Raw genomic sequence first — 10,485 nt, 5'->3', positions numbered from 1 at the left:
AAAAAACCATGATTATTTAAACAAAATACTTTCAAATGTGGAGTGTCATGCAGGGAATTCTGGGAATATCAGTTTACAGTTTTTGACTGTAAATTATACATTGATTTGTTATTTTTACTTCTAAAAACGGTAAAATTAACAGCATTTTACTGTAAAATTACATGAAATGTCTGGTTAGATATTTTACAGTTTTTCCCTGTATATAGTACGGGAACTTACTGTTAACCTATTAACAGTTTTTTTCCGGAGCGTTTTTACAAAATTTTACAGTTAAAATTACACTTATTTTTTACAGTGTAGTAAACAGTAAAATAAGTAACACCTTGCATACGTTTTGCCAGGAAAGTAGGCCTACACTGTTGAAAATTAAGGTTCTTTTAAATGGTTCCTTGTGGCATCTGAAGTATCAATAACATTCTTCACTACGTACAGTTCTTGAGTTGAGCTGTGCTTTTTTGGAATCTTGCACAGACTAGATGGTTTTCTGAAGAATTAAAAAGCTCTTCTAACTGGAACCTTTTGGAAGTTAAAAGTTTCTCACAGGGTGGAGGAGAAAACATTTAAATTAAATAGTGAAATCGGTTATAATAACAATGAATCTATGAAATAATGACTCTACACGTCATGCATTAATTAAAAAATATTCCCATAGGCAAAACCTTTTGCGCAATTTTAAACAATTTGTTACCGGTCCAGCTTTTTTATTTATTAGTAGTAGGCAGTGTGTTTTGACAATGGAGTGAGCGCTGATGATTTAAAGGGAGGAAAACGAAAGCTTTGGCGTATTTGGCTTTCCTGTGCGTTGCGCTCGTGCCGCGGCTCTGTCTAATCGCGCGCAGAATGCCGCGCCACTAAACGCTCCGCGTGCTTTCTTGACAATAGCAGTAAAGCGCGTTGGCGCGCTTTGTTATTTTGAGACAGAATGATCTTCTCTAATTGGACCGTTTACAATCCCCAGAATGTTTCCTTAAATGTTGTTTTCCTTGTTTGACTTAATCAAATGCTTTGGTCTGGGACCGTTGTTGCATATCAGTGTTTTTTTATTTGAAAATGTGTGTGTTGACAGAAGGGACATCAATTTCAGCTCAATGGTTCAGTTACATGCTTAGTGTAATGTGTCTTCTGCTGGCTGTCCGTCTGTTCATTGTCTGTGTGGCTGCGTGTGCGCGCACCAGGATATAGAACAGTGTGTGTGTGTGTGTGTGTGTGTGTGTGTGTGTATGAGGACAGTAGGCTCAGAGGGCACAGAGTGATAACAGTAAAAATCAATGCTGCTCAGCTCATTCCCCTGCCTGAGCATTAAAGGCTAGAATTTCAGAACACAGCTTCACCAAGCAAATGAAAAATTCAAATGATCTGTTCTTCAAACTGTGCCCTTCAACTCTCTTTCTCTCCCTTCCACTTACACACACACACACAGACACACACACACACACACACACAAGCTTGTATACAGTACATATGCTTGTGGGGACTTCCCATTTCCATCCATTGTTCTTAGGTCATTGTAATGGATATAGGCTACCATAAACTAAAGCATATTCCCAAACAGAAGCATCATGACTATTCAAACAGGTTTTTTTCAGTTTTTTGAGCAAAGTCAAAAATTGTTTCAATGAAGATGGTTTTTTGTTTTTAGAAAGGTGTTTGTATAAAATGATTTGGCAGAAATCTTCAATTCACATAAATTTGGGCAGTTCAACCGAGTTGCATACAAGAAGAATGTATGCTGGCTGTCAAGTTAAAAAGCAGTTTTGCTTGGTTTATAAAAAAAAAAAACATTATATACTTTCAGCATTAGAACACTGGTCTCTTTTTATGCTAAACAAAAATAGCATTTCTAGACTTTAATTCAAGATTTAGTTTGGTCAATTTATGAATCTTTTCTTTGTGCATTTCATTTATTTATTTATTTCATTTATTTTCTTTACAGTTTGTTGTTCTTGAGATATGTAAACAAATTTAATGTTAAAAATACAGCAAATCGTAGACAGGTTTGTAAATCACAGGTCTGGAACCTGCAGCAGGACAGAAAATAAACCCATTCTCCGCATCCTGAGGCTTACAAAGAGTTTTTGAATAAAAGTGCTTTTCATTACTGAGGCCTCAGGAGGTTTCAAAGCAATTTACAGAAGTTTCAAGCTTTTAAATGGCAGGGGAAGGATGGGAAGAGAAGAGAGAAAGATAAAGATGGAGGCTGGGATGTGGGTGGAAGGGGCTTCAACGGGGGACTCAAAATCATCAACGTTTTTAGTGACTACTGCCATGCTAGCATCACCGTAACCTGGACAGCTTGGCTTTTTGTGTGTACTGTATGAGTGCATTTGTGTGTGTGTGTTACATTGATTACATTTCTCTCAACCCATTGTTTAATGTTTACTTCTGTAAATGATATTTACTTCAGCCTAGCTGGCTATGATACAGTGAAGTTACCAGACTTCTTCCTTCCCCTCCTACACGCATATACCCACAGACACAAAGGGAGAGAGAGAGACAGAAACGAGAGAGGGATGCCTATGAATTCTATTGTGTTTATGGCGATTTTAAAGCATCTTTCATTTGCAGGTGTCTGGACTGTAGTCGAGGGGAGTGGAAGTACAACTGATGGAGAATACACAGGAGCTGAATGAACAGAGCGTAAGTGAACTACAACACACTATTCACATGTGTTTTACAACATTATGGCTTTAAGATGATCTTCTTCTCTTTCATTGTCTGTGTACTGAATTCATCACTCCGCTAATTCAGAAAATTCAGAATTGGCCAGTGTATTGTGCAGTATCATTTGAAGAGTGTGTATGTGTTGTATATTTGGATATGTGTGGGTAAAATCCCATCCAGCTGACTCTCTGTACCAGTGATTCTCAATCAGGGGTGTGCAGATCCCTGGAGGCACTTGGGAAGATATTGATTTTGCTTTGTTAAACCTATCCACTTTATTTTTAATGAAAGTGCAGGCGTGATGATTTGTAACTTGAATGTGCAAGGCTTCTGTAATGATAAACACACAGGTTTGTAGTGCAAATAGTTTTACCATCTACTGCACTATTATTCTTCTAGTTATTTACATATAGTGGCTAATGAATCAAAAGTCTTTCTCATTCGCAGGAAATAGCTTACATCCACGTCGAAAAATAAGGAATTATTCTAAATATTTACTGTATATCAGCACTCTTGGAATGTTGTTTGGCCAATCAAATTGAAGGACCAGAACTAACTGTAGAATCAATTATATTATTATTTTTTTACTATACATTACTTGATGGGATAACATTTCTTAAAGCATTTATTGTTAAGTGTTTCTCAAGAAGGTGTCTCCAAAAGTGAACTTTCTGCTTATCAAAGAATCATGAAAAAATATATCATGTTTCAACAAAAACTGTTTTCAACATTGATAATGACAAGAGAAGTTTTCTGAGCATCAAATCAGCATATTATAATGATTTCTGAAGGATCACGTGACACTGAAGACTGATAGCTGCTGAAAATTCTGCTTTGCCATCACAGGAATAAAGTACTTTTTTTTTTTTAAGTAATAAATTGTAATAATATTTCACAATATTGCTGTTTTTTGTGTGTTTTTGATCAAATAAATGCAGCCTTGGTGAGCATAAGAGACTTCTTTAAAAAAAAATCTTACACTAATCTTTTAAGCATGTCTTGTCCCTTTGTTTGAGGAAGAAACAAAAATTGCATTGGCAGAAATTGACAGGAACAGTCTTTGTATGTGTGTTTATATGTTTCTTAAGGATGTTTGTAGGTTTCTTTTGTTTCAATACAAATGTTATGTATTCATAAGTATTCAAAAGTAAATAATGGTCCCTCTTAAGTAAAATGAATGATAACGCTGAATGATTTCCAGTAAAGAATCAGTTGAGGAACACATTTCTGGTTTAGTTTTGCTGTCTTGTGATATCTAAGAGAAAAAAAAGGTTGAGAAACACTGGTCTACACTACACGATAATTGAAAAGTTTGATCGTGCGGTTTGAAGTGTGAGAGTGTTTGTGTGCATGAATGAGTGTGTGCGAAAATGCCACCCAGGTGTGTACTGAGCAGCATTAGGTCTTTAATACACAACAGATGTGAACTGAAATGTCAAGCACAGTAGCCATATGGCCACCACGAGTCACATACGCACACATAGAGACAGTACAACACACACACCGCTGAAACCATTTCGGCCTGTTTTCAATGCATTCGTGTGTTAAATTTGTTTGCAAAATAATATTTCAGTAACATTCGATTAATGATTAAAACAGTCCTGCAGATGTGTTGCAACATCTCGTGCTTGTGCTTTTCATACGCGTGCGTGCATGAGCATTCTGGGAAAGACAGACAGGCGTCCATAATCCAGATGAGGACAGATACCGATCTGGGGGTGTTTGGGGTAATGGAAGGAGAGGAAGAGGGAGATTGAGGTGTGGGTGAAGGGGGGGGTATTTTGTGACTCGGGATCAATGCTTTTGGTTCTGGAAGAAAATAGCAGAGGAGTAAAATGAAAAGGGGGGTGTAGCTGCAGCCTTTTCCTCTGGTGCAGTCTGTGCCCCAGAGCCCCAGAGCAGAGACCACAGACAGAGAGAGAGGACTCAGGTTACACACACTCACACACACACCTACAGAGAGGGAGGAAGAGGGGACGAGGCAGAGAGAGGAGAACAGAAAGCACGGCTTCACGTTCACATATTTACACCTCCCAATTTAAGTGTAATCAGCAAATAACCACTAACAACAGACAGTACAGGGTCAGATGTAAACTGTTAAACCGACGCAGTAATAATTATGAATCTTCTGTACTGTGGAAAAAAGTAGGTCTTGCTTTATAGCAAAAACAAGCACCCTGTCTTTAACGTCAAAACAAAACTGAAACGCAGATATGAACTGAAGTTTGGCATCTCGCTGACATGAAAAGGCTTGTTCTAGGTTTTTCTCTTTAAACTCGTTACAAAATTCTCATCTTCCTGATGGTTGTTGGTTATTTACACCTGTTGCTTGTCTTTTACACTGTAAATCGACACGCATCTCACTTGAGTTAGTAGTCTTAATTCAGTTGTTCTGACCATGTGTAGAAGATACGCATACATTTAAAACATATCACATTTAACAGCTTTGTAAACTAGTGTACCAAGTGATGCTTTATGTACAATGAATGAAGATATTTCAAGTTTGGGTACTGGGGTTTGAAAAGGATGGTTAAACACAAATTCAGCTCTATAATTACAGAAAACACACTATCGTTCAAATGTTTTGGGGTCAGTATTTTTTTCTTCATTCAGCAAGCAATCACTTAATTGATTACAAGTGACACTAAAGACCTATATTTAGTTCATTTGTTTCACCTTAATGGCATATAGAAAAGGACCTATGCATTGCCATTAAAATAAAATTGCTGAACCTAAACAGGAGCCTGATAAAAATGGTAATTTTAGAAGAAAATTTCAGATGGCACTTAGAGGCTTTTGCATCTGAACTCTATCTATCTATCTATCTATCTATCTATCTATCTATTTATTTATCACAGAAATAAATTACATTTTAAATTGTGGAAAAAATTATTATTATAATTTTTTACATATTATTTAGATAACATTCGATTAATGATTAAAACAGTCTTGAATATGTGTTACGACATCTCGTGCTTGTGCTTTTCATATGCGTACATGAGCACTCTGGAAAAGACAGACAGGCGTCCATAATCCAGATGAGGACAGATACCGATCTGGGGGTGTTTGGGGTAATGGAAGGAGAGGAAGAGGGAGATTGAGGTGTGGGTGAAGGGGGGGGTATTTTGTGACTCGGGATCAATGCTTTTGGTTCTGGAAGAAAATAGCAGAGGAGTAAAATGAAAAGGGGGGTGTAGCTGCAGCCTTTTCCTCTGGTGCAGTCTGTGCCCCAGAGCCCCAGAGCAGAGACCACAGACAGAGAGAGAGGACTCAGGTTACACACACTCACACACACACCTACAGAGAGGGAGGAAGAGGGGACGAGGCAGAGAGAGGAGAACAGAAAGCACGGCTTCACGTTCACATATTTACACCTCCCAATTTAAGTGTAATCAGCAAATAACCACTAACAACAGACAGTACAGGGTCAGATGTAAACTGTTAAACCGACGCAGTAATAATTATGAATCTTCTGTACTGTGGAAAAAAGTAGGTCTTGCTTTATAGCAAAAACAAGCACCCTGTCTTTAACGTCAAAACAAAACTGAAACGCAGATATGAACTGAAGTTTGGCATCTCGCTGACATGAAAAGGCTTGTTCTAGGTTTTTCTCTTTAAACTCGTTACAAAATTCTCATCTTCCTGATGGTTGTTGGTTATTTACACCTGTTGCTTGTCTTTTACACTGTAAATCGACACGCATCTCACTTGAGTTAGTAGTCTTAATTCAGTTGTTCTGACCATGTGTAGAAGATACGCATACATTTAAAACATATCACATTTAACAGCTTTGTAAACTAGTGTACCAAGTGATGCTTTATGTACAATGAATGAAGATATTTCAAGTTTGGGTACTGGGGTTTGAAAAGGATGGTTAAACACAAATTCAGCTCTATAATTACAGAAAACACACTATCGTTCAAATGTTTTGGGGTCAGTATTTTTTTCTTCATTCAGCAAGCAATCACTTAATTGATTACAAGTGACACTAAAGACCTATATTTAGTTCATTTGTTTCACCTTAATGGCATATAGAAAAGGACCTATGCATTGCCATTAAAATAAAATTGCTGAACCTAAACAGGAGCCTGATAAAAATGGTAATTTTAGAAGAAAATTTCAGATGGCACTTAGAGGCTTTTGCATCTGAACTCTATCTATCTATCTATCTATCTATCTATCTATCTATCTATTTATTTATCACAGAAATAAATTACATTTTAAAATATATTTACATAGAAAACAGTCTAATATGACTGTTTTTACTGTACTTTACATTTGATCAGATAAATGCAGCCTTGTTGAGCATAAGATACTTTAAAACCTTAAACTTTTGAATAATTCTAAAATAATTGTGGCTTGCCCCTTAGTTTGAGAAAGAAACAAAAAAAATTTGCATTGACAGCATACAGTGCAAGTCTATAAGACAGTCGTTGTAAGTTGTCCCGTCAACTTCCACTGTAAGTGCATAGCTGTTAAGTTTTCTTCAAGATCCTTCCAGATCTTAAGTTTTAATACAGATGTTAGGTATTCCAGTACTGACGTTGAGTTTGATGAGACTAAATTGTTTCCAATCACGTTTGAATCAGTACAAGCTGTCAAAACAAAGCTGCAGGTTTGAGCAGACTATATTCGTTCCTGAAGCTGGATGTAGATGATGTTTTTACAGTCATGCAGAGTCATTGATTAATAAACACAGAGATTATTTGACGGTTCTCCTGGCGATCTTAAAAACTGCATTAAGTTGTGGAGTACAATGTCACTAATGTGCACAATGGTGGTCCTTGTGTGCAGTTTTGGGTGAGTCTTTCTGACAGCTTTGGGTCCAGCCTGAGCACATTATTTAACAAGCACGTCGACATCTGGGAAGCAATTCATCATTTAATTAAATGCTCCTGAAACCTGGCCTTTCGCTAATGAGATTAATTTAAATAATTAACGAAAAGCTGACACAAGCACAAGAACTCATGAATAATTAAGCAGTATTTCTTCTGCTGCAATCAGAGGGGAAGGGAGCACTTTAATGCTAGAGTGCTTTTTTATATAAAGTTTCAGCTCATTTCTTAAGATGATACACACACACTCCAATGCGCACGTATAGAAATGTGTGTGTGTGTGTGTGTGTGTGTGTAAACACTTTGGTTGCTGTACAAAGATACATGAATCAATGAGCCAGTGGAAGAGAAAGACAGCGTCACTCACGTAGTTGCACATACACACTCATTCAAAGCTGCGAAGGTGTGTCTGTCTATAGGGCTTGGCCTGGTGTCCAGTTTCCCTCTGACCCCTTTCCCCTGGCGAAATATAGGCTACCTTTCCAATTTTTATACACCAGGTTGACATGCAAACGGAGCAGTCCATCAAATGGGCTGCTGCTGTAACTGGTCATTTTAGTGGATCGGACTGATCAAAAACATATTTGTTCTAGAACATTGCTGTATGACTGACTATGACTGTATTTTTATATTTTGCAGATACTAGTGTGTAATGGAGGCATCATGCTAAAATTTGCATTTACTAATGACATTGCAGAAATGCATTGTTTGTATTCAGTCATTTTTTCATTTATAACACTCCAAAGAGAAAGGAAAACTTGAAATCGCATCATATGACCCCTTTAACTCAAAGTGTTCACTAACAGGAGGTCGTCTACATAAGGATACTAGTATTTGGCTGGTCATGTGATCTCAACATGTCTGCATCCATGAAGTGACCCACTCCACGCACAATAAAAACGCCTTCAGTGGTATAAACTGACAAAGAAATTTATTTATAAACATTTTACTCAGAAATTGCTAGTAAATTTCACAAATAATAAGAAACAGTTAGTAGCACATTGAATCAAATGTGAAATTTGAAGTGAATTTTGAAGACTGAAGTGGTTGTAAAATATCCTCCAATAAGCTTATTGGACTTATAAAACTTATACAAATTAAAAGTTATATCTAATATTAAATTATATTTTGAAAAATTATTTTACTGATATACTGGTAAAACTTCACTCTTATGTGAGTGTTTTACACATAATTTTGTATGTAAAATAATTAATAAGGAACCATTACGAAGATATAAAATAATGTGTAAGAGATTCAGCAATTTTTGTGGATGGATTGTACCTAAGGTATAAATATATGTGCATAGGCTATATTTAAATTATATACAGAGAGAGAGAATTTTATTGCATGTACTACCATGTTACATTTTTTTACATAAATTATATAAAACCCAGTATTTACATAAATTATATAAAACCAATCTTGTTGGGATGAATTTATTAGTTTTTAAATGAGAACACGGATGTTGAATAGACTGGTCGGGAACAGGTTTCGTGTGTGTGCTCGTTCTAATTTTAGTTTCTATTTCTTATTTTCAGTGTCCGCAGGGAGTTTGAATGTTCTCAGAAAATATAACCGCATAAACTACTGTCACCTGATCAGAATACCCTGAAAAACATGCATGTTGTGTGTGTGCGCATTACATACAGCCCTTAGCCCTGTCACACACTCTCTGTTCTTTTCTATTTCCTTTTTCTTCTTCTCTCTTCCTCTCTCTATTGCCTTCCCCTACCTTTAGAGAAGAGCGTTTCAGGGAGGGGACACATCAGATAATCTTACACCTCCCAGGGGCATATGCTGAAATGTGTGTGTGTGTGTGTGTTTTGGGGGACGTAGGGGTGGGGGCACAGGTAACAATGTATTTTACATGAAAGGAAGAGTATAAAGTTACAGCGCTGATAACCATAATACTGAAAGCACAAAAAAAGAACAAGAAAAGGGGGACTGTTTTCTGTGTGTGTGTGTGTATGTGTGTGTGTGTGTGTGTGTGTGAAGCATCTGTACCCATAAGCAGGCCTGGAATCTGCATATAGAAGTAAGCAGAAATGCACTTGCATGCTTGTTTGTTAAATGTTTTGGCTACATTTAAAATGTGGTGTGGAAACATATTTCGGTCAAAAATTGCTAGTAAATTTCACAACTAATTACAAACACTTCACATATAAGCACCTTAAACCAGCCTAAACTGGTTTTCTTGTTTTAGCTGGTCTCTCAACATGGTCATGGTGGTCTGTTGACTGTTTTAGAGGTATCTTGGCCACATTTCACCTGGTTAGGCCTGGAGACCATTTTCAACAAGCTCAACACAGTAATGTTTTGCACCATATACTATAATTTTTGGCAAAAATATTTGTTCATGAATATATGAATAAATATTCTATCTGTATAATTTCCAATTGCAGTTTTTTATAAATAAAAACTGAACAAAAAAAAAAGTAATATATACAGTGCTGGGTAGTAACTTATTACATGTAATCTGAATTACATAATCAGATTCCAAAAATTAAGTACTTGTAATTTTATTATATTAAAATTTAAAATGCTCATAATCAGATTACAGTTACTTTTTTATGGATTACATGATTACATATTATTCACACAGTGGCAGTAAAATATTTATAATTAATTAATTCTCCCTAATATTTCTTCTTTTTTTATCTTTTAAAGTTACCTTTCTAAAAGTCTGTCACATCATTTAGCTTTGGCTATATTCACAATATGGAATGGTCATGTAAATGTCATATAAATAACTTGGCGATTCATGCTTCTAAATTTGGGGGGAAAACAATATGTGTGAAACAATTATGAAATGTATTATAGATTATGAATGGTAAGTTTAAAACAAGTTAGATAAAAAGTAATCAAAAATGTAGTCAGAATACATTACCTAAAATGAGTAACCTAGATTACGTTACTACAATTTTTATCATGTAATATGTAATCCGTAACGGATTACAATTTGTAAGTAATCTACCCAGCATTTAATATA

At 36.1% G+C, this 10,485-nt stretch overlaps 1 protein-coding gene across 2 annotated transcripts in view; it reads left to right on the top strand.

Annotated features, from left to right (window-relative positions):
* The window catches only part of LOC107723756 (transcription factor 21), a 65,724-nt gene extending 63,063 nt beyond the window's left edge, over positions 1-2,661 (top strand). For both annotated transcript variants that reach the window (XR_001637963.1, XR_001637961.1), the window contains one exon: positions 2,566-2,661. The gene's annotated coding sequence lies outside the window, so the exon portion shown is untranslated. The remainder of the gene's footprint in view (positions 1-2,565) is intronic.
* The last annotated feature ends 7,824 nt before the right edge of the window (positions 2,662-10,485 follow it).

Source organism: Sinocyclocheilus rhinocerous, unplaced genomic scaffold (assembly GCF_001515625.1).
Source record: "Sinocyclocheilus rhinocerous isolate Xijiao unplaced genomic scaffold, SAMN03320098_v1.1 scaffold905, whole genome shotgun sequence".
In the NCBI taxonomy this organism is placed as follows: domain Eukaryota; kingdom Metazoa; phylum Chordata; class Actinopteri; order Cypriniformes; family Cyprinidae; genus Sinocyclocheilus; species Sinocyclocheilus rhinocerous.
The sequence above is the reverse complement of the archived record's forward strand: the minus strand, read 5'-3'. Positions and strand labels throughout refer to the sequence as shown.